General features: G+C 35.4%; 1 non-coding gene across 1 annotated transcript; it reads right to left on the reverse strand.

Annotated features, from left to right (window-relative positions):
* Nucleotides 1–15103: 15103 nt before the first annotated feature.
* LOC125584775 lies at nt 15104–15210 on the reverse strand. Its single transcript, XR_007321684.1, has one exon. It is a non-coding gene; the product is annotated as a small nucleolar RNA R71 (small nucleolar RNA).
* Nucleotides 15211–26628: the final 11418 nt, after the last annotated feature.

Raw genomic sequence — 26628 nt, forward strand, 5'->3', positions numbered from 1 at the left:
TTTATTTAAGAAAAAACTCAGATCTAAACAAATTTGAATCTCATGGCTAACCAGAGCTAAAGATGGCAGAGGAAGAGGCAACGTGTCTCTGAGGCGACGGTGGTATCAGAGCTAAGCAAATCTGGTTTTTCTCTCTCCCTCTGCTCCTCCCCTCTGATCTGGTTCAACATCAGTTTCAATGCTCAAACCTTTGTTTGTTTATGGTCAATATCTTGTCTCCCTTCCTCTTATTACACACTCTCTTTCTCTTCCTCTTGTTATGATATTTGTAATTGATTTTTTTTGTTTTATTTATAGATCTGAGAAAATAATGATGAAACGTGAAGAAGAAATGGTGGTGTGACGTCAAGCGTGGTGCAGTGATGAGAATATGAAGTTAAGAAGTGTTGGAATGACAAACTCTCCGTGGAGATGGAGAAAGTGTTTTAAGCGTTTGAACAGAAAGAAATTTTGTGAACAAGAAAGATTTTATAACTTAGAAAAAGATTTTTATTACTTGTTACAAACTTTGTTTATTTCTCGGTGATACAAAATGAAAAGAGAGTGGAGGTATTTATAGCCTCCAAAGTACAAAATATCTTACATATTTTAATTTTAAATCTAGAGAATTCTACTTAAAAATCTAGATTATTTTATCTTAATTATCTAGATAATTCTATAAGAATATCTAGATTTTTATTTTAAGGAGGTGGATGATTTTTCTAAAATTTGGGCTAAGTTTTGGATCAACACATGATTAACCCAATAATGTTTGATCCAAATCAAGTTTATTTTTCAACACCCCCTCTTAAACTTGATTTGGTTACTCCGAGCAAGCTCCTCATCTTGATAAAGTCTTCTCGCTTGAGTGGCTTGGTGAAGATATCAGCTACTTGATCATTTGTCTTCACATACTCCAATTGCACATCCATCTTAGTAACACATTCTCGAATGTAGTGATAACGAGTGTCGATGTGCTTACTTCGATCATGGAAGACTGGATTTTTCGCCAATGCTATTGCCGACTTGTTATCCACAAAGATCTTCGTTGGCTCCTCTTGTGGTAGGTTCAACTCCTTTAACAAGTTTCGTAGCCAAATAGCATGGCAAACACATGAAGTACCTGCCACATACTCCTCTTCACAAGTAGAAAGAGTGACAATTGGTTGCTTCTTTGACATCCATGTGAAAGCGGTTTCTCCAATGAAAAACACGAAGCCACTTGTGCTTTTCCGGTCATCTACATCTCCACCCCAATCGCTATCGCTATATCCAACAAGCTTGTAATCGTCAGAAATAGAGTAGTACAAGCCAAAGTTGATTGTACCTTTGATATAGCGTAGGATCCTCTCGCTGCTTTGAAATGAGTTGTTGTTGGATGCTCCATGTATCGACTCACAACTCCAACTGCGTGTAGGATGTCGGGCCTTGTGCACGTTAGATAGCGTAAGCTTCCAACTAGACTCTTAAAGAGTGTTGGATCCACACTCTCTCCTTCTTCTTCTTTTGATAACTTGACTCCACATTCCATTGGCGTGCAAACTGGGTTTGAGTCACCCATCTTGAACTTCTTAAGCACCTCTTTAGCATAACCTTCTTGAGTAATGAAGACTCCATTTTCTTCTTGCTTTACTTCAATGCCAAGGTAGTATGACATTAATCCAATGTCGGTCATCACAAACTCCTTTGTCATCTCCATCTTGAAATCTTCAAACATAATCGGATTGTTGCCAGTAAATATCAAGTCATCAACATATAATCATGCAATCAATAGATCATTGTTTTGAGTTTTGATATAAAGTGCATGCTCATATGGACACTTGATGAAGCCTTTCTCCTTGAAGTACTTATCAATCCGAGTGTTCCATGCTCTTGGTGCTTGCTTTAATCCATAAAGGGCCTTCTTCAGCCTTAAGACTTTGTCTTCTTCTCCTTTGACTATGTAGCCTTGTGGTTGCTAAATGTAGACTTCTTCCTCAAGGTCTCCATTTAAGAAGGCTGATTTTACATCCATTTGATGTATCCTCCAACTCTTTTGGGCTGCCAATGAAATGATTAGTCTAACCATTTCTAAGCGAGCAACTGGAGCAAATACCTCATCATAGTCGATTCCGACTCTTTGGCTATAGCCTTTTGCCACCAATCTTGCCTTGTATCTTTCAACTTCTCCTTTAGAGTTCTTCTTTGCCTTGTACACCCACTTCACACCGATTGCTTTATGCCCATATGGAAGTGAAGCTAACTCCCACGTATCATTTTTTTGAATTGACTTGATTTCTTCATCCATTGCACTTCTCCATGACTTCTTTTCTTTAGCTTCTTCAAAATTCATAGGCTCGCAATCCGCAAATAGACAAAATAGAGTAAGATTATCTTGATTTTTAGTTACCTCATAGATGTCTTGTAGACTTCTAAAACGTCGAGTCCTTTCACTTGAGCTTTCATCTCCTTGAGAACTTGTTGTTGGTGAAGTTGGTGGTGTAGCTGACTCTTCTCTCGGTTGTTCCACATTCTCTTCTTCAAAGGATGGAAAGAACTTGTAGTCTTCATTATTTGATCTCCAATCCCATTCTCCTTCTTCATCAAAGATGACATTCCGACTAATGATTATCTTCTTTGTTTCAGGATTGTAGAGCTTGTAGCCTTTGGAGTTAGCGTCATACCCAATGAAGATGTACTTCTCACTTTTATCATCTAGTTTGCTCCGCTTCTCGTCTGGAACATGAGCATGAGCAATGCTTCCAAAGACTCTTAGGTGTGAGACTCCAGGCTTCCTTCCACTCCAAGCTTCTTGTGGTGTCTTTTCTAAAACACTCTTTGTTGGAGAACGGTTTGATATATAAACCGCACAAGCAACTGCTTCCGCCCAAAACTCCTTTGGTAGCTTCTTACTCTTGAGCATGCTTCTTGCCATCTCAAATATTGTCCTATTCTTTCTTTCCGCTACTCCATTTTGTTGAGGGTTTCTTGGCACCGTCAATTGTCTTCGGATGCCATTATCTTCACAATACTTCAGAAACTCCTTGGACATAAATTCTCCTCCTCGATCCGATCTCATGGACTTGATCTTAAGACCACTTTCCTTCTCAACATGGGCTTTGAACTTTTTGAAATTTTCAAACACTTCTGATTTTTGTTTCAAAAAGTAAACCCATATTTTTCTTGAAAAGTCATCAATAAAGAGAAGGAAGTAGTTACTCTTACCAAGTCAATTTGGTTTGATCGGACCACATACATCTGTATGTATGAGTTCTAGTGGCTTTCTTGCTCTTGTCTCCGACTCCTTTGGAAAACTCAGCTTGAATTGCTTTCCAAGTAAGCAACCTTCACACACTTGATTTGGATGATTGATGCAAGGTAATTCTTTCACCATTTCTTTCTTGGAAAGTAGTTCTAAGCCTCCAAAGTTGAGATGCCCGAATTGAAGATGCCAAAGCCAAGATTCCTCCTTGTAGCACATCTTGAGACATCGTGCAATGTCATTTTGAATGTTTAGGACAAACATTCTATTACTTGACATCGACACCTTTGTGATGAGATTATTCGCATTATCTCTTAAAGAAAGGCTATTATCTTTTAGTCGAATGTCATAACCTTTTTCTAAGAGTTGTCCTAGGCTCATGATGTTGGTCTTCATGCTTGGAATGTAGTAAACATTGGAAATGAATTGATGATCTCCATTCTTCAAGCGGATGAGAATATTTTCTTTACCTTTCACCTCCATTTTCGATTCATCTCCCAAAGCCACATTGGTTTTCACCGATTCATCGAGCTCCACGAACATGCTTTTATTCCCACACATGTGGTTGCTTGCACCACTATCAAGGTACCACTTGTGAACCTCATTTGGTTCATCTTTCTTGTAAGCCATCAATAGCATACCTTTTTCTTTACTCATTTCTTCAACATAGTTGGACTTCTCTTCAACTCTATTGTTGTTTGGAGTTTTGCATTCAGAAGCATAATGTCTAAACTTTCCGCAACTATAGCATGTGATGCTTGATTTATCGTACCTTGATTTTGGGTTTCCTCTTCCATGACCTCTTGATGAGTTCTCTCCTCTTTGGTTAAAGTTGTCTTCATATGGTCTCCAACCTCTTCCATTTACACCACGGCCTCGTCCTCGGAAATGACCGCCACCACGTCTTGGATTGCTTCGGCCACTTTCTTCCTTGTGATCAATTCTCATCTTGAGAACTTGCTCCACAATATCTTCTTTCTTCTTCTTCATTTCTTCATAAGCTTGTAGTGATCCAAGAAGTTGCTCCATTGTCATAGTCTCCAAGTCTTTTGTCTCTTCAATCACGGTGACAATATGCTCGAATTTTGAATCCAATGATCTAAGAACTTTCTCCATTTCTCACCTCATATAACTTCTCACCATTTCTTTTTAGGTATTAGTAACCGTCAAGACTCTTGAGAAGTAATATGAGATGAGTTCTCCTTCCTTCATTTGTAACGCTTCAAATTCTCCTCTTAGAGTTTGAAGACATACCTTCTTAACTTGTTCCGCTCCCTTGTAAGATGTTTGAAGCTTCTCCCATGCTTCTTTGGACGTCCTTGCACCAGCAACCTTCTCAAATGTATCTTCATCTAATCCTTGATAGATTAGACAGAGAGCCTTCTTGTCTCTCTTCCTTGAATCTCTCAAACCATCCTTTTGTGTTTGAGATAGACCACCATCATTCTCCGGTTCATTGAAGCCTTTCTCGACTATCTCCCACACATCATGTGCTCCTAGGATAGCCATCATCCTAAGACTCCAATTGTCATAGTTGCTCTTAGTGAGTAATGGAACTTGGAAGGGAACACCATTGTTTACCATCTTCAAAGGAACTTATAACTCTGATACCACTTTGTTGGAATGACAAACTTTGTAGAGATGGAAAAAGTGTTTTAAGTGTTTGAAGAGAAAGAAATTTTGTGAAGAAGAAAGATTTTATAACTTAGAAGAAGATTTTTATTACTTGTTACAAGCTTTGTTTATTTCTTGGTGATACAAAATGAAAAGAGAGTGGAGGTATTTATAGCCTCCAAAGTACAAAATATCTTACATATTTTAATCTTAAATCTAGAGAATTCTACTTAAAAATCTAGATTATTTTATTCTAATTATCTAGATAATTCTATAAGAATATCTAGATTTTTATTTTAAGGAGGTGGATGATTTTTCTAGAATTTGGGCTAAGTTTTGGATCAACACATGATTAACCCAATAATGTTTGATCCAAATCAAATTTATTTTTCAACAAGAAGTTAGAGAAGAAGATATGTCGAAATCTATGGAACATACTTCCCTTACTGCTACTACCATTTCAACACTGCTCGAAATCTTATGTGGCTGTTCTTACTTGTTTAATTCCAATTTCAGTTATAGAACAATTTTGTGTTACCATAATTAGTTTTTTTCATGAAACAATACAAATAATTTTATTTTAACGGAAACTGATTTGGTTACGTGCAAGAATTGTCTTCTTACTAAGTATCGATGTCAAGAAAAAGTGTTTTTTTAACAAAAGACAAAATAACCGACAACGGGTTGCGTTAAACAGTTCCCCAATTCTACTTGAGGTTACGCCTGTAATTTAACCAAGTGCGATCACCTGGTTCGAAAATTATTAAAAATATTGCACACTTCGCCAATTTTAACTTTCCATATGTATATTCACCTAATTGAACCAATTTAATATAGTTTGGCAAAATATAGTTTTAAAGTTATACTAGAGTTTGATATGTGCGACCTCACGAGTGTTTATGCAACGAGTGTATATTATATATTTTTTTATTGTTACTGTTTCGTGTTATATATATATTTATTAAATGAGTGTTGGAGCAGTTATGTAACTATACAAAAAGATTGGATGTATATATATATATATATTAATATATTATGTTGGATCAAAATTTTATTGATATTTCTTTCATATTTAATTGTATAATTGAAATGTATTATTAGTATATTATGCGTTTGGGTCAAACTTAAAATGAGTTATAACTATTTTAAAAACCCAATTGGAAGGGATTTAAATTGACCCGCATATTTTAACTAAATCATGAAAATAAACTTAATTTTATATTCAAAATATAAAATTGATATTGCTGGAATATTCCTTTATATTAAAAAAAATTGATGATAATATTCCGAAAAGTTTATAATAAGGAAGGTTAAACATAAGTGAATCATGTCTAATATATATGCAAAATATTTTATTGGTAAGTTATAGTAATAAACATTAATTTGTTTATATATGGTAATGTATACGTATTATAAGACCAAAAGCGTGGAAGCTAACTTTTAAATTGTTTTCATAGTTTAGGTTATTTCAATAGTTTGTTAATATTTGTTTCAATAGTTTGTTAATATATAGGTGTATTTTAAAGTTGATTTAATTATATTTAACTCAAATTTATTTAAGGAAACAACATTAATATAACTGAAAAAGACAAGCATTAAAATAGAGAATTCAATTTAATTTTCAGTGACGTGAAAGTGTAATTAAATTTAAAAACTAAGGAGTATTTTTAATGAGTACTTCTCTTTTAATAACGTAGATATCTTCTTTCAAATAATATTCTTTACATTTTTACCAAAAAAAAAACTTTCAAATATATCTTTCAACAATACACTCCATTTCCGATGTTGAACACAGAGACAACCAACGTGGGTTGTGTGGCTGAGCTGATGTAGAAAATATTAAAAATAGTTTGGCCAAATTTACTTTTAAAGTTATACTAGGTGACTAGGTGATCATCCGCACCCTGCACGGGATGAGAAAAATTAAAAAAATTTATAAATTTGAATATATAGATATTAGAAATGTAAAAGTAATAAACACAAATATTACATTTTATTTATGTTAAGGGATTCAAAGAAATTGTGGAAATGTAAATAAAGTAAGATTCAAAGTTTTTTAAAACTTGTGTTATTTGTTTTGTGTGACTGAAGTATAGTTTGTGAAAAGGAATCTATAAGAGTAAACAAAAACTTATATAAAATTAATTATGAAATAAAGATAAAACGAAATATATGCAATATAATTATTGCTTCCAGAAAATAAAATATGAATATAAGATAAAATGAAACATAGGCAATAAAATAAAATAAAATGTGAAAGCATATCCTATATAATAAGGAAACAAAATTTATAAAATATTAAAAAAATTACGACTGCTGTGAAAAGTGTCTTCAAAACTCTTCGTTTACAATCTTATAAAGTCTGCCATTGGTGTACTTCTGGTTTTGTTAATGATGATTCAGAAAGAGTGATGTGGTGAGGAGTTGTGTTGCAGACACTGCATATTTATATATATTTTTAATGATGAAAACAAATATCCAAAATTGTAGTAGCAAATATTTACTAATTAATATTTTCATACTTACCGTACAATTTACTTTAAAACTGGTCTTTTCACATGTTGTTTTAAAAAATGCAGCTCTCAAATTAGGCAAAATTTGGATCTTGAATCGTATATGGAAACGTGTTTCTCAACGACTATAATTGAGATAAATTACTTGATGGTTTTAAAAATTCATTTGAATTGATTATAACTTGATAAATAGTATTGTACAACAAGGTTTGCATCATGGCAAAATAGAATATTCAGTATCCATATTCTTAGGTAATCCCAAATAAATTTAATTTGTAAAATAAGGAAATCTGAGGAAATAAAGTTAGCTGACGGCATTAATATGTTTGTAGTATATGACCAAAAATTCACATTCCTTATAGCTTATAAATAACAAATATTTATACCAAAATAAGGAATTAATTCAAACCATATAGAAATAGTAGGGGTGTTCAATCCGGATATCGGTTCGGTTTCGGTTCGGTTTTTTTCGGTTTTCGGTATTTCGGTTAGTAAAATATAACTACTATTCTAAATCCATATTTACTTCGGTTCGGTTCGGTTTATATACCGTCAGTTTTCGGTTTATTCGGTTTTATACCAAAAAACATAATTATTTAGTTTGAGATCATATAAAATGAATTTTAGAGTCATATTGTCAACACAATCATTTATTAAAAATATATTATATGTTCAAATAAATGAACAAAAACGTAAAAATGCTTCTACCATCAAATAAAATCATCAAATCTATAATTAAAATCAGAGCCTGAAATTTTGAAAATAAAAGTATGAAACAAAACAGATACATGAAAGAAAAGTTTTTTCACTCTTTCATATTTGGTGTTCATTAAAGTCATGTTTTTTCGATTGAACACGAAACTCTGTTTGTTTATAGATAAGAAAAAAATTGTGAAAATTTTCCATTAATTATTTTTCATCAAAATTTTTCATCTTCATATTAATTTAGTGAATACTAAAATAAAGCAAAAAGATAAAAAAAAAACTTAGAAAATAAGATGTCTGAATTGCGATGTATTGTTATTTAATTATAGTTCAAGTGTTTTACAAATTATATAAGGTTCTTTATTACTATAACATTATGGTAATAGTTATTAACACAAATTTAACTTATATAACGAATAGATTTTCATGTATTGTTATAAAATAGATACATATTTACATGTTTCTACTTTTAATCGGTTTTGTTCGGTTTATTCGGTTTAATCGGTTATATACCAAACCATATCCAAATCCTTCGGTTTTTATAAAATTATATCCATTCGGTTTATATGGTATATACCAAAACCAAACCATATTGTCTATTTCGGTTCGGTTTGGTTCAGTACGGTTCGGTTTTACCATATTGAACAGGACTAAGAAATAGTTTAAATTTGAGACGTATAAAATAAAGAAATCTGAGGAAGTAAACCTTGTCAATCTAAGCATTAAACTGTTTGTAGGCCAAGGGAAAAATATTGACTTGATTTTCAAAATCATCGGTAGAAAATCAATTATGAATTGATTCCACACTTGACTCCAAAATTTAAGATCTGATTGATACATTTGTAAAATCTAAACTGGTAAAATCCTTGATTTTCTTCCGATGATTTTGATAATTAATAATTTGATTGTATCAATTATTCATTGTTTACGGAAATGATAATTAATCATCGGAAGAAAGACATTATCAAATATTATGCATTGTTTACGGAAATTTAATGTATTTTTCTAAATTACTGTCGATTTTAATTGCTTTTCTAACTAAGATTGCTAATTTTGAACATATGTGTAGTTTCAAATATTCCATAGTTTTATGATTGGTCGAATATTGCATAGATTTATGCATAATTTGATCATGATCTTCGAAGTATTAAAATATATTTTTTTTTAAAATTGATTTTAAAGAATTCTTACTTTAATATTTTTCACTTCATAGCTTTGTTATAAATATTTTTAAAAGCAATATATGTTTAATAGATTATAAAACCCCATGTGAAAAATATTGAAATCTGATTAACCGTATGAACCTATAATGTGAATTATCACCACACGTCTACAATAAATATTTATAAATGATTAAAATATATATATGTAGTCATGCTATATGATGAATTATAACAATCAAGAATCTCTTAGTATGTTAATAAAATATTTCCGTATTTAAAGATGGAAGTTTTAAAAATAAACGCATTGTAAGCGTTGCGAAGCTTATACTACAATCTAATGACCAATGGCATTTTTTGTAATTAGTCTAGTCGAGAAAGGGCTTTTAAAAAAATGAAAAGAGAAAGCTTGTGGTGATGACACGTAGAAAATGTCACACATGTAATAAACACATGAAGCAAATGTTAGTTTTTACCAATACTCCTCAAATAATAAAAATGGTTTTTTCTGTGCTCATACATGGGTATAAATATTTATAAAATAAATATACTATAATATTTGAATGTTATTTATTTTTATTTTTATATAATTTATAATTTGTATGCATAATTTTGTTAATAATATTATATTACTTTAAGTAGATATATGATTTTAGATATGTTATATCTAATTAGTTTTGTTGTTTTATACAGTCGATTTAGTTATCATTTGGGTATATTAGATTGCATCTATTTCTATGAATTCAACTATAATATTTTTTTTATTGTAAATATATTAAAATTATGATAATTTTTTTTATTTGTATTTACATTGGTTGTTATCTTAGATATATAAATATACTAGGGTCTTCGGGCGGGTATACAATGAACGAAAAAATATAAATATATTTTAAATTTTAATAAATTTTCTGTTTATTATAAATTATAATTTTCAATATTTTTACTACAAATTTAACTATTTCCTCTTTTTTATAAATTATATATTTGTTACTATAATAAAAAAAATTATAAAAAAATAAGTAACTATATATCTTATTCCAAAATAAATTTCATAAGAAGAAATTAAAAACAAAAAAACTTTTAAACGAGGTATCAACAAACAAATATAGTTGGTCTTCGAAAAAATAGAAAATGAATCCTCCAAAATATAAAAAAATAATATTTCTTAATTACCAATATATTTTCTAAAAAATTGCATTAACTCTTTCTGACATATGTCTACAAATATGAACCTATTAACATAGAAGACTGGTGTTCCAATAAACTCTCTTGAAGCGCTATACCGCAACAACAAAATATGAGATAAATTTTACTATTGTTTACATATAAGGTAGCAATACGAATGGCTATTAAAGGGATATCAATTCATTCGGTTTGAGATAAATGATGGTCGCACTACATTTTTTGGCATCATGATTGGCTGAAGATGGGGAGGCTCTTGGACATTACGGGTGATATAGGTACGTACTACTTTGGAGTTGTGAGAACCGTACGAGTTAGTGAAGCAGTTCTGGGTCAGCAATGGAACATCAGGGGGCACATGAGTAGGCATTTTCATGCACTTCATGACCGTATCCAGAATGAAAGGGTACATCTCGATGAATATGGCAGCGACGTGGTGTTATGGAAGCATGGGGAGAACACATATGAATCGCATTTCTCATCGAGCAAAACTTGGGATCAAATACGGTGAAGAAGGATAAGGTGGTTTGGAGCAAGATTGTATGGTTTTCACAGGGCGTCCCTAGATACTCTTTCATTGTATGGCTGGCAAAAACGGATCGCTTATCAACTGGAATGCGTATGAGGGCTTGGGGTATACAGCAAGTTTGTTGCTCGATGTGAAAGGGATGAGACGAGGGACCATATATTCTTTGCTTGTCCTTTTACCTTCACTGTTTGGAACAGACTTGCAGGCCGGTTATGTGGTAGAAGGATCAATCCTCACATTGCAGTTTGTCACTAGGAACACTCTTAGCAGCATGGACAAGATACTTGTCCAAATGGTGTTTCAGACATGTATCTACTACATGTGGAAGGAGTGGAACGACCGGAGACATCAGAAAGGTTATCACACAACAGAGCAGGCTACCAGAATTATTGACAAGGCCATACGAAACCGAATCAGTTCTCTAAGATACAAACCGGATCATAAGCTTGCAGGGCTGATGCAACGCTAGCTGGTTTGGTTTGAGATTTTTGATCACACATAGGACTATATCAAAGCATTTTCTTGTGTATAGCTCATAGTTTATAGTTTTCTACCCTTTGTATATGCCTATTTTTTTACCTTGATCAATAAATTTCACATTTCATCAAAAAAAAATACGAATGGCTATGGTGGGTGACTTATAGTTTCATCATTTGGTGAACTTTTGAAATAGACTACTGAGATTTAATAACACTTCTTAAATTGACACGTTCACCATTTGAACCTGAACCTATAACAACAACGATCAAAAAACATACTTGATAGATTCAGAGTCTGGCCATTAAATCACAGTATTTGTGGATTGAGCTGTTCACAATTTCTGTTCTTAATACTCCGTGGCTAGGTGTTGAATAAGGTAAAACAATCCAAAGATGAAAACTGAAGGAATCACCTTGAAGGAAACCCTGATTGCACGGTCAGATTTTGCATTGTGGAAACCGGATCTGAGAACATGTTGGTATGAGTTTCCTAATGTGGTTGTTCCAAACTTGACAATATTTTCCACAACTTCAAGTCTTGACAGGGCTGGTGTCTGCATGTTGTAGAACAATGCCCATCAATTCATAGTTCAGGAAACCACATTAACGTATCAAAATCATCATCGTATAGATGCAGACAACCAACATCAGCTACAATGAACAAACCTTGATGCTCAACGAACCCTTTCAACACACTGAGGGTAGCATACGCGCGTCCAAAGAACCCGCAATTTCTAAACCCCAGAGCTTACATATGCATTATCATGGTACCTGCAAAATACAAAAGCCGAAATAGACTCATTAGGAGTTTAAATAAGTAAACATGACCTAAAGGAAGACATTAACAATTTCATGTAAACAGACATAAAAACATGAATAAACTCATGTAAGCAGACATGAAAAAAATGAACATGGAATGTCTAATAATCATGAATCTATGATAGTAAGAGTCAATCGATACATGAAACAAAGTACTGCAATGGTATGTGGTAGCTTTAGCTTCAGCAGAAAAGAGGAACCCAAAACTACATTCACAAAAAAAAACACCAACAATAAAGTTGATATCAGCATCAACACCTCTAAATTTGATAGCAGCTGGATCAAAAGCTCTACATATTCATTAAAAAAAAACTCAAAGTCAAAGTTGATTCATATACAAAACCTAATCCCAAAGAATGATGTAGAGGTACCTAGCAGCCGCATGAGCAGTATCAAAACCACCTATAAATTGAAATCAAGAAGAGAGTTAAAGATGAAATCAACAATCACTTAAAATTATTAATCTTGCCTAAATAAAGTTGTTTCCCACAATCCCTGCATTTAAAAATAAAATAAAAAGGAGTTCTTGATTTGATCTCACAAAGTACAAAATAAAAGTTGAGAAAAATGAGTGTTACCAAATATGAGATTCCCATATACCAGTTCCTCTATACAAGATGACTCCTCCATACTGCGAGCTTCTTGACCTTGGTCCTCTCCGGCTCTTTCTCACCGGAGCCGCCGCCGGTGCCAGAGACACCGATTTCATGTCAAAAGAGAGATTCATCCAGCTTCTGGAGCTCGAACCTCTGATATTCCGTGTTTTTAACGGTTTTAAACTCGTTTTGGAGCAATTAAATGGTCGGTTTTAATTAATGTTTTGGTCTATTTGATGCGTTTTGGTGTTCTTAAGTGTAATATGCAGGTTACTAGATAGCTTGAAAGAAAAGAACGCATTCGGGATTTATTCAGAAGCAAGATGGACCGAACAATGGACCGAATGAAGTATTGATCGCACAGAGCACGAGATCGACCGATCCGGGCTACCTGGATCGACCGATCCCAGGCTTTCATACACGAGATCGACCGATCCGGGCTACCTGGATCGACCGATCCCAGGCTTTCATACACGAGATCGACCGATCCGAGCCATGTGGATCGACCGATCTCAGGCGCTACGGGCTCCACACGCACAAACGAGCTTTTCACTCCTTTTTACCCACTCCCCTCAATAATTCACAGGAGAACTCGACTTTGGAGACTCAGAAAAGACCAGGGGGCGACCAAGGAGGAGATTTACAAGTTCTAGAGAGAGATTTGAGTGTTTTGTACTTGTTTTGGTGTGATTTGTGAAGATTTGTAAAGGAGTTCATCTCAAAACCATTTGGAGAAGATCTTCTGAACCTTTACTCTGTTTTAATACAATCTTATCATGTTTTCTTCATCAAAATCGTTTTGTTCTTGCTTAGTTATGTGTGAGTAGTCATCTAGTTGGGTTTAGGGGTTCTCATAAGGGATTTCTTGATGTTTTGATCCATAAAACGTGTGTAGACTAAGGGATTACGTTTTGGTTCTTCATCTAATGGATTTCTTACTGCTTGAACTGAATTGATCACTTAGTTCATGATATTAGATTGTTTGATGCACCGAAAGTGATTGTTTGAACTTCCGAAAATACTTTAGATGAGCAAAGTGTCCTTAACCCTCGGAAGTTGATGTTATTGCGCTTTGTGAACATATTGAACCTGTTCTTAATGCTTGTTTAGAAATTGAAACTCAGCGGAAGTTAGTGTGGAGATTTCTATAACATAGAGAATTAGCGCTACGGAAGTAGGTTAATTCTAATATCGTGTTTGAGTTCTAGACGGTTCTTAATATATCCCTGTGTCTTCCATTAATTGTATCTTGATTAAAAAGAAATCCCTGAGAATTCCCAATGCCCAACGTTTGTTTTAAAATAGTTTTCAAATCGTTTAAATCATCTTTTTACAACTTGTTTATGCTTTGTGACACTAGAGAAAATTAAATAAAAACCAACAAAAATATATCTTGTTTCGCTGTAGCTATTAACTTGTCTGCAACTCTACGTGTGATCATCGGTCCCTGTGGATTCGATCCCGTATTACTACTGCGTACTTTACTGTGCACTTGCAGTTAGATAATCGGGTTAAAACTCGAGACATCAAGTTTTTGGCGCCGTTGCCGGGGACCATTTGGTCACCCTAGAGTTAATGATCAGTTTAAGACTATAGCATTTTCTTTATTTTGTCTAATGTTTCTGTCTTTCTCTTTTTGTTTGTGTTTTCAGGTGAATGAGCGGATTTCATACTAGAAGCAAAGGATCATCGAATTTAATACCTTTGGAGTTAGAGCTCGGCCGCCTAGAGAGACAAGTGAAAAAGAAAAGACTTGAGTCCGCTGAAGAGGTTGAAATGGCTGAACACCAAGAAGACCAATTTCAGGACAACCCGCAAAATCCAATTCCTGTAAATGAACGAGAAGGCAACAATGCTGGTGATAATCAGCAGGCTGGTGTAGCTGCAAGACAACAGGCTGGAGACTATGGCATGCCTAGGATGACGCTTGCACATTATGATACACCAGATGCATTCTATGCCGATCGTTCTGGGATTCGCCCACCTCCCATTGAGAGAAGAGACTTTGAGATCAAGACTGGTCTCATTAATTTGGTGGAGAAAAATCCGTTTCATGGAAACCCGTCTGAGGACCCGATGTATCACTTGGAGCATTTTGAGCGAGTCTGTGACACCAGCAGACATAATGGAGTTCCTCAAGGCGCTTTGAAATGCAGGTTGTTCCCGTTTTCCTTAGCTGATAAAGCTATCAGATGGTTAAAGTCCATCCCTCCAGGATCTCTTACTACATGGGAAGAGACAAGAGCTGCTTTTCTACAGCATTTCTTCACCAAGTCAAGGTCCACATATCTGAGAAGCAGAATTGGAAGCTTTCAGCAACTTGATTCAGAAAGCTTTCATGAGGCTTGGGAGCGTTTCAAGGAGTACACACAGGACTGCCCTCACCATGGCTACACTGATGTGAGTTTGCTGAACATTTTCTATAATGGAGTTCATGAAGAGAGTCAAGATGCCATGGACACAGCAAGTAATGGTGATTTCATGACCAAGACTGTTGAAGAAGCTTACACCTTGTTGAACAACCTGTCATCCAGCAAAGCAAACCGCAAGTCAAGGTTTGATACCAGCCAGAAGGGTGTTGGTTATGAATCCAAGAAGATAGATGAGCTGAATGCCAAGATTGAGATGCTTCTCAAGAGAGATCAGAAATCTGTGAAATTTGTGGAGGAGCAAGGCTATCGTTCCTCACAAGAAGCTGTTGGTGATGATTCAAGTGATATGCAGGCTGATGTGAACTACATTGGTGGTCAAGGAAACTACAACAGAGGCTACAATCAGAACCTTGGGTGGAATCAAAATCAGCAAAATAATCTGTCTTACCGGAGCAACAATGTGGAGAATCCACAACATCAGTCCTACCCTCAGGCAGGAAACAGGCAGAACCAGAATCAGAACCAGAGTGTGTTCAACCAAGGATTTCAGAACAGAAATCAATATCAGGGGAACAACTCGGGCAACTCAGGATTTCAGCAAAGGCAGCAGTACAACAACTATCAGAATCAAGGAAATGCCTCTTCGTCACAGCCTTCTCAGGATAACGAAATTAAGAAGATGCTGCAAATGGTGCTAGAAGGTCAGAAGAATAGCACTGCAGAGATAAACACCAAGGTGGATAACATGTATGGAGAGCTTAATGGGAAGTTCGAAGCTTTGAACACCCATTTGAAAGTTTTGGAAAAGCAAGTTGCTCAAACCGCCTCCAGCAGCAGAACAGCACCTGGATTTCTACCAGGGAAGTCAGAGACGAATCCCAAGGAGTTTGTGAATGCTATAACACTTAGGAGTGGAAAAACGATTGAGGAATCGAAAGAGAAAGAGATCGACCGATCTCAAGAACAGATCGACCGATCCAAGGGGAAGGAGATCGACCGATCCGGTCCATCTGGATCGACCGATCCCGTGTCGACGAAACCAAATTCCTCCGAACCTGAAGAGGTGTATGTGGCGCCTCCTGCTTATGTTCCTAAGGCTCCATACCCATCCAGACCAAGGCAGAAGATCAAAGAACGTGAGTACGAGAAGCTAAAGAACCTTGTTGGGGAGTTACATGTGAGATTGCCATTTGTTGAAGCGGTGAAGATGGTACCTTCTCTTAAAAGGTACATGAAGGAGATTCTTACCGATAAGATGAGCCTAGAGCGGGGTGTGTTGATGCTCAATGAGGAGTGTAGCGCAGTTCTACAAAATGTCATGCCTAAAAAGCGTGAAGATCCCGGAGCATTTGTTCTACCATGCCGCATTGGATCACTTACTTTTGAGAAGAGTCTCTGCGATCTGGGTTCAGGAGTGAGCCTAATGCCTTTCTCTGTCTCTGAGAGGCTAGGCATGACGAACTACAAACCTACAAGGATCTCCTTGGTCCTTGCTGACCGATCAGTGCGAAGACCAGTCGGTGTACTAGAAAACATCCCTGTTGGTGTTGGAAAGGGATATGTGCTTACCGATTTTGTAGTTCTGGAGCTGGAAGAGGAACCTAAAGATCCTCTCATTTTGGGCAGACCATTTTTAGCTACTGCTGGAGCCATGATTGATGTACAGAATGGGCATATAGACTTACGTCTAGGAGACATGGCGATGAGATACAATGTGGAGAAGGTGCTGAAAAATCCGACTATTGATGGACAGACTTTCTGGGTTGATACATTGACTGAACTGGTGGAGGAAATGGATGAAGAGTTGCACACTGATGATCCTCTACAAGTCGCATTGACCCAAAAGGAGAGTGAGTTCGGGTTCATGAACCAAGAAGTGGTTGGATTTTCTGAGATTTTGGATTCAGCCTCACCGATTGAGAAGCATGTCGCCTATGTCAGCCTTGAAGACTCAGGCACCGATAAAACCGTCAAACCGTCATCCTCCCAACCAGATTGGAGTGAGGAGAATGCTCCAAAGGTGGAACTTAAAGCCCTCCCAGCTGGGCTGAGGTATGCATTCTTGGGACCGAATTCCACATATCCTGTTATTATTTGTGCTAACCTGAATAATGTGGAGACCGCTTTGCTTCTTTCAAAATTGCGAAAGTATAGAAAAGCATTGGGGTACTCTTTGGATGATATTACAGGTATTTCTCCAGATCTTTGCATGCACAAGATTCACTTGGAGGATGAGTCAAAGACGTCCATAGAGCACCAGCGAAGACTGAATCCCAAACTGATGGAAGTTGTGAAAAAGGAGATTCTAAAGCTGTTGAGTGCAGGGGTGATCTACCCAATTTCAGACAGCACTTGGGTGAGCCCGGTTCATGTGGTTCCTAAGAAGGGTGGCATCACTGTCATCACAAATGAGAAGGATGAGCTGATTCCTACCAGAACAGTCACAGGGCATAGGATGTGCATTGACTACAGGAAGCTAAACTCAGCCACAAGGAAGGACCACTTCCCACTTCCTTTCATTGACCAGATGCTGGAAAGACTAGCCAACCACCCCTACTACTGTTTTCTCGATGGCTACTCCGGGTTCTTTCAGATACCCATTCATCCAGACGACCAAGAGAAGACAACATTCACCTGCCCATACGGTACTTTTGCCTACAGGAGAATGCCTTTCGGATTGTGCAATGCTCCTGCCACTTTCCAGAGATGCATGATGTCGATCTTTACTGATCTTATTGAGGACATTATGGAGGTTTTTATGGACGATTTCTCAGTCTACGGTTCTTCATTTAGCGACTGCCTTGCTAATCTGTGCAAGGTGCTGGAAAGATGTGAGGAGAAGAACTTGGTGTTAAATTGGGAGAAGTGTCATTTCATGGTGAAAGATGGCATTGTTTTGGGTCACAGGATATCAGAGCAGGGTATCGAGGTTGACAAAGCAAAGATTGAAGTTATGACCAGCCTACAGCCTCCCAGGACAGTGAGGGATATTCGGAGTTTTCTGGGACATGCCGGTTTCTACAGGAGGTTTATCAAAGACTTCTCTATGATAGCGAGACCACTCACCCGTCTGCTGTGCAAAGAAGCGAAGTTTGTTTTTGATGCTGACTGCCTCGCTGCGTTTCAGATTCTCAAGAAGTCTCTAGTCAGTGCTCCCATTGTGCAGCCACCAGATTGGGACTTGCCATTTGAAATAATGTGTGACGCAAGTGATTACGCGATTGGAGCTGTTTTGGGGCAGAGAAAGGACAAGAAACTCCATGTGATCTATTATGCCAGCCGAACGCTTGATGATGCTCAAATCAAGTATGCTACCACTGAGAAGGAGTTGCTGGCAGTAGTTTATGCTTTCGAGAAGTTCAGGTCCTATTTGGTGGGCTCGAAAGTAATTGTGCACACAGACCATGCAGCCTTGAAGTACTTGATGACGAAAAAAGATGCTAAACCGAGACTCTTAAGGTGGATCTTACTGCTACAGGAGTTTGATATTGAGATCAGAGACAAGAGAGGAGCAGAAAATGGAGTGGCAGATCATCTTTCCCGAATGAGAGTGGAAGCTGAAACACCACTGGATGATACATTACCCGAGGAGAATGTCTATGTGATCACCTTGCTGGAGGATGAGTATTTGGATCAGGCTGATTGTTGTGTCATGAGACAAATTCAGGATGATCTCCCATGGTTTGCAGACTTTGCAAACTACCTATGTGCTGGAATTGAACCACCGAACCTGAAGGGGTATGAGAGGAAGAAGTTCATGAGAGATGTGAACCACTACTACTGGGATGATCCCTTCCTCTACAAAAGATGCTCAGATGGTTTATTCAGGAGATGTGTTCTGGAGAATGAGATGCAAGGGATTCTTTTCCACTGCCACAGTTCAGAATACGCAGGCCATTTTGCAACATTCAAGACGGTTTCTAAGGTCCTGCAGGCTGGTTACTGGTGGCCTACACTTTTCAGAGACGCCCATGAGTTTGTCTCAAAGTGTGATGCATGTCAGCGGAAGGGCAACATCAGTAAGAGAAATGAGATGCCCCAAAATTTCATCCTTGAAGTTGAAGTTTTTGATGTATGGGGAATTGATTTTATGGGCCCTTTCCCATCTTCTTATGGAAATGAGTACATCCTGGTCGCGGTTGATTATGTCTCCAAGTGGGTGGAAGCAGTAGCCAGCAAGACAAATGACTCTAGTGTTGTCAAGAAAATGTTCAAGACAGTCATTTTTCCAAGATTCGGAATCCCGAGAGTGGTTATTAGTGATGGAGGCTCTCACTTCATCAACAAGACGTTCGATAAACTGCTGAAGAAACATGGAGTAAAGCATAAGGTAGCTACACCTTATCATCCTCAAACAAGTGGGCAGGTTGAAATATCGAACCGAGAAATCAAAGGGATTTTGGAGAAGGTTGTAGGCAAAACGAGGAAAGACTGGGCTGTGAAGCTTGATGATGCCTTATGGGCGTATAGAACCGCCTACAAGACTCCTTTGGGCACCACTCCTTTTAATCTGGTCTATGGAAAGTCTTGTCACCTACCTGTGGAATTAGAGTACAGTGGTTTCTGGGCAACGAAGTTGATGAACTTCGACATTAAAACCGCTGCAGAAAGGAGGATGGTTCAGTTGAACGAGCTGGACGAGATTCGGTTGAACGCCTATGAGAACACCAAAATCTACAAGGAAAGAACTAAGGCGTGGCATGACAGAAAGATAATCCCGAGAGACTTCGCTGCTGGAGACAAAGTCCTTCTGTTCAACTCTAGACTCAAGCTATTTCCTGGAAAGCTTAAGTCTCGATGGTCCGGACCTTTCACCATCACAGAGGTTAGACCTTATGGAGCTGTTGTCTTGGAAGAGAATGGGAGGAAATTCACCGTCAATGGGCAGAGACTAAAACCTTACTTCACAGATGCAAAACCCGAAGAAGGAACCAACATTCCTTTATCGGAACCCGATCTCGCCTAAGGACAACAAAATAGTCAGGCTCGCGACTTTAAACAAGCGCTGAGTGGGAGGCAACCCACATGGTTTGATTTTCTTTCTCTTTTGTGATTATGTTTTCTTGTGTGAATTGATTTTTGGTTGTGTTTTTAGATGATTTTCAGGCATGTATCACGATCAGGCAGAGATCGATCGATCCTAAAGAAACAGAACGGGCGATCCATGTAAGAGATCGGTCGATCCGACACGTATGGATCGGTCGATCTAAGGCGCTCACGACACCGCTGCTGGACCTGAGGCAGCGGAGGACTCTGACGATGATGGAGCCTTGGAGAGGCGCTCCAAGAGGCGCACTGACCGCAACGCCTGATCGGTAATCTCTCTTGGAATTATTTTCACACCGAGACGGTGTGAAGTAAGTCTGGGGGAGGATGCTACTTATGTACCATATTGCTTTTATTTCTCTTATTTTCTTAGTTTATCGGATTTGATTGTTTTTAAAAAAAAAAAAAAAAAAAAAAAAAAAGTCTCTACGTATTTTTCTCAGACCCTGTGATGATTATTAGACTATTTCCTTGTGTGTTGTGCATTACATTTCATATTGACCATTTTTCAGGACTGTTAGCGCAGACAAACCGAGGAACCACTTGACCAAGCAACCTCTCTTTAAATCTTTTATCAAGTCTCGGTGAATTGTAATCGACTCAAATATTTTTGACCATTAATGAATTTAATTTCTTTTGACCAGGAATCAACATCAGGAAACGGTACACCATATACACATTCAGGATTATCTTTACCACATTTTACCACTCTTTAATAATCCTGAATGGCCAGACTCATCAATAGTTTGGTACCTCACCTACACCTTACCCTTTTATTTCATCTCCATGCATTCTTACACAATGATCATATGTGCATACATGTGCAAAAACAATGGAGAAATTAGGGTAGACATGGTTCATCCGACTGCTTAGGTAGGATCGGAACATTTAGGTGGTTAGACACGGACCTGTGTGTCTAGAGGTGTAAATAGAAAAATTGGGTGTTGTAAGTGTGTGATTGCATCGCAGTGTATATATTCGATTTCGGTTTGTATAAGTTTTCGTTCTAAAAAAAAAATAATAATAATAATAATAAAAAAAAAAAAAATAATAATAATGAAAAAAAAAAAAAAAAAAAAAAAAAGAGTTCATGTTTATATCTCATTCATAGATTTGATTTAGACATTTTATTTTTATTTTGTGTACCAGAGATGATGCGTTGTTTAAATTTGGGGTTAGAGTTTGAGATTTGTTGGGTTTTGATCATTTGAAACTTGAGCAGTTCGAAAACGTGGTTATCAATATACTCGGTTTCTCCAGCGATTTTGCATAATGTTTTGCATTTTTTGTTATCGCTGATACCCACAAACACTTGAGCCTCACCTAATTAAACACTAAAACAGCCTCCCAAACACCGAGCCCGTTATACCTGATGGAGATATCTTTGGTGGAAAGGTCACGCACTTTTTAATGAATGTAAAGAGTTGATTACTTGAAACTGAGACTTGCAGGTCTGAAATATGGAAAGGTTTGCGCGGTCTTGGTGGGGATTTGGAATGAATGCCTTGACAGTCTCTGATTTAAGTGGTTAGCGAAATCACAAGGTAAGGTCTACTGAGGGTTAGTGAGCTCCCAAATTTTAATCCTCTTTACTTGAGGACAAGCAAAGATTCAAGTCTGGGGGAGTTGATATTCCGTGTTTTTAACGGTTTTAAACTCGTTTTGGAGCAATTAAATGGTCGGTTTTAATTAATGTTTTGGTCTATTTGATGCGTTTTGGTGTTCTTAAGTGTAATATGCAGGTTACTAGATAGCTTGAAAGAAAAGAACGCATTCGGGATTTATTCAGAAGCAAGATGGACCGAACAATGGACCGAATGAAGTATTGATCGCACAGAGCACGAGATCGACCGATCCGGGCTACCTGGATCGACCGATCCCAGGCTTTCATACACGAGATCGACCGATCCGGGCTACCTGGATCGACCGATCCCAGGCTTTCATACACGAGATCGACCGATCCGAGCCATGTGGATCGACCGATCTCAGGCGCTACGGGCTCCACACGCACAAACGAGCTTTTCACTCCTTTTTACCCACTCCCCTCAATAATTCACAGGAGAACTCGACTTTGGAGACTCAGAAAAGACCAGGGGGCGACCAAGGAGGAGATTTACAAGTTCTAGAGAGAGATTTGAGTGTTTTGTACTTGTTTTGGTGTGATTTGTGAAGATTTGTAAAGGAGTTCATCTCAAAACCATTTGGAGAAGATCTTCTGAACCTTTACTCTGTTTTAATACAATCTTATCATGTTTTCTTCATCAAAATCGTTTTGTTCTTGCTTAGTTATGTGTGAGTAGTCATCTAGTTGGGTTTAGGGGTTCTCATAAGGGATTTCTTGATGTTTTGATCCATAAAACGTGTGTAGACTAAGGGATTACGTTTTGGTTTTTCATCTAATGGATTTCTTACTGCTTGAACTGAATTGATCACTTAGTTCATGATATTAGATTGTTTGATGCACCGAAAGTGATTGTTTGAACTTCCGAAAATACTTTAGATGAGCAAAGTGTCCTTAACCCTCGGAAGTTGATGTTATTGCGCTTTGTGAACATATTGAACCTGTTCTTAATGCTTGTTTAGAAATTGAAACTCAGCGGAAGTTAGTGTGGAGATTCTCTATAACATAGAGAATTAGCGCTACGGAAGTAGGTTAATTCTAATATCGTGTTTGAGTTCTAGACGGTTCTTAATATATCCCTGTCTCTTCCATTAATTGTATCTTGATTAAAAAGAAATCCCTGAGAATTCCCAATGCCCAACGTTTGTTTTAAAATAGTTTTCAAATCGTTTAAATCATCTTTTTACAACTTGTTTATGCTTTGTGACACTAGAGAAAATTAAATAAAAACCAACAAAAATATATCTTGTTTCGCTGTAGCTATTAACTTGTCTGCAACTCTACGTGTGATCATCGGTCCCTGTGGATTCGATCCCGTATTACTACTGCGTACTTTACTGTGCACTTGCAGTTAGATAATCGGGTTAAAACTCGAGACATCAACCTCGTAGATGACTACAGTCTCCAGCCATGGGGGAAAACTCTCTAGTAACGCCGGAGATGGAAGCGGTGCTTTCGTCTCTTCCTCCTCCTCTGACTTTTAATATATCGAAGCTGAGAGTGAAGGTGATATATTTATACCCAAAAGCTCACCGTCTTGCCGATGCAAGCAACACATTGAAGAACACTTTTGCAACGAATGTATGAACCTCTTTTGTAAACGGATGTATTAACCTTTATAAATACAAATAAACTAGGTGATTTTCCCGTGCTCATGCACGGGTATAAATATTTTTAAAGTAAATATATTATATAACTGATTGCTACTTACTTTTAATTTTAAATTAATTAATTATTTATATGGATCATTTATATTAGTAGTATTATATTACTTTAATTATACATATGATTATATATATGTTATATCTAATCGGTTTTGTTGTTTTTCAGTCGATTTAGTTATCTTTTTCTTCTTTTTTCATGTCGATCTAGTTATCATTTGGGTAAATTAGATTGCATATGTGAATTCAACTGTAATATTTTTTTTATTCTATATATTAAAATTTTGATTAATTTCTTATTTGCATTTAGGTGGTTGTTGTCTTAGATAATTAAATATATTTTATGAAGATTATGTATAATTTAAGATATATTGTGCTTAGAATGAAATAAACAAAATAAACTAAAGTGTCTGATTCCAAATTACATAAATTAATATAACGAAACGATAATATTCTGAAGTCTCATGCATATATATAAATTTTACAAAAGAACTAAATTGTAACAGTTGGTTAATATTCTATTTTCATTTTTAATATGGTTTGAGTTGTCCTATGATTTATATTTTAAAATAAATTTATAAAATTATATATTCTTATCGTAGTTAAATCTATGATTTTAGATATAAGTTGGATTAGTCGAATCATTCATGTTGTGAGTATATTGAGTTATATATTCTTTCTAGTTCAAAATGAAAGATAATTATTTTTTTATTATAATTAAGTCAATGTGCATGTATTTTCATAATATTTACCAAATTATATGTTGATGTTTTTTTTAAAAAATAGTAGAAAATAAAGTGGTGATCAATAGGAAGTTGCATACGTAAGTAGCTGATACATTTTTGAAAGCTCATGAACACATATCAAAATTTACAATAATTAAAATATATTAAAAATTCTAAATAACTTTATGCCTTTGATTTATTGAATGAAAACTAATTTTTTTTAAATAATATTAAAAATGAGAATTTAGATTTGCTTTGGTATTTTGATTATGGTTCTATTAAGTTCCACAAACATAATAACATAAAATTTAAAAGTATATTTAATATTAAGAAAAAATAACTTTAATAATGATAAAATATAATATATCTACGTCATTAAAATATTTTGTAATTATTTGATCAAACGATGTTAATTTTAAAAATTTATTTTTAGTTTTTTTAATATCTCTTAAAAATAAGCAGTAAAAAAATTGTGATTGTATTTAAAAATAATATTATATAAGTAAAATATAATTTATCGATACCTTTTTCCTGTAATTGGAAGATATTATAGTCAGCTAAATATATGAAAATAAATAAAACATTTCAATATTACTAATTATAAAATATTTTTAGACAATTAAACATATATCAGTTTATGTTACTTAATTATTTTATGTAATCATCTAATAAAATATATAGATATATAAAAAAAAATTATTAGTTTGAACTTTTTTGGATTTTTTAAATTATGTTTTTAAAGAAATAATGTTTATGTTTCTAATATCAAGATTGTATGTGTAAATTGTTTTTAATGAAATCATATTATATAGAAATTTATAATTTTCATTTAAGAAAATATAGATATAGAAAAATATTTTATTATTTCAAAATTATATTTTGTGTTATTTAAAATATTTTTTAAATATAATATTACTTTTTGTAACTTTCTCTTTTTTTATGAAATCATATTATATATACATATATTTTCGTTTTTCAATTCTTTTTTTTTAACTCTATAAAAATTTTCCTTTTTTATTATATGTGTATTTTTCGGAATTTTTTAAAAGGAAAGTAAATAAAATAATAATAATGGTATTTTAAATGTAAATTAATTCATTAAGGGTATTAGTGTAATAAACCATCGTTAGAGTTAACGTGAAAGCGACACATAGAAAACTGATTTTATAATTTTCATATAAGAAAATATATATATAAAGAAAGTATTTTATTACTTCAAAATTATATTGTGTTATTTAAAAATATTTTTTAAATATAATATTACTTTTTGTAAACTTTCTCTTTTTATGAAATCATATTATATAGAAATATATTTTTTGTTTTCCAATTCTTTTTTCTAAAATCTATAAAAAAATTTCCTTTTTTTATTATATGTGTATTTTTCGGAATTTTTTAAAAGGAAATTAAATAAAATAAGAAATAATAGTATTTTAAATGTAAATTAATTGATTAAAGGTATTACTGTAATCAATCATCGTGAGAGTTAACGTAAAAAACACATAGGAAACTGACTTCTCAAATAATATTATAGAGATAATATTTTGTTTGAAATTGATCTATTTGAATTCAATATCAATACGCTACGAACATGTTTTACATGAAGTTAGTAAAGAGGACTAGTCAAAGTCTAATTCTTCCGAAATTTCTTGAAGTTTTTGATTGTGATATTATAAGACGACTTAGAGCAACCTCTCTTTCTTCGTTAATACTTGATTCCGTGTTCTACATAACTTTCAACTATTTATAAGCAGCAATGCGTGGTCAACATATTTTTTTTTTTTATGAAATATTAAATTTATTGATCAACTTTGAAAAATATATTATGTACATCTATAAGGTTTTTACTAACTGAAACCTTATTAAAGAATCAGCAAATTTGGAAAACGTATGAAAAAATTATAGATCACTCCTTTCCAAGAGCTCCAAGTCCGTAGGTCACTCGCGGTGGAAATGAGCTTCAAACCATCTGCACATAATTCCTTTCAGCTTCGGCTTGAGGAAATAATGGGTAGATGATAACATGTTCCGGACTGTCTTATCAATCAGCTTTGCTAGTTGCTCCACAGACTTCGCTCGGTTACTATGCTTCCTATCATTTCGCTCTATCCAGATGAAGTAAACAGAAACCTGAAAGACAAGTAGCAGGAGTACGGACATGAGCCGGTCATACGTTCCATTCTGCAGACGCTCAAGCGTGGTGTCCCAGTCCGGGTTGGGGTCGATACCAAACAGATTACCAACAACCTTCAGCCAGAGAGTAAACGTAAATGGGCAAGCAAAGAGGAGATGGTCTCGTCTCATCTGGCTCACCACAGTAAAGACATCTTTGCGGTTGACCCCACTGGCTTGTACGGTGGCCTGTCGACAGTCTATTACGAATTGCAAG

Source organism: Brassica napus, chromosome C3 (assembly GCF_020379485.1).
Source record: "Brassica napus cultivar Da-Ae chromosome C3, Da-Ae, whole genome shotgun sequence".
Lineage (NCBI taxonomy): Eukaryota > Viridiplantae > Streptophyta > Magnoliopsida > Brassicales > Brassicaceae > Brassica > Brassica napus.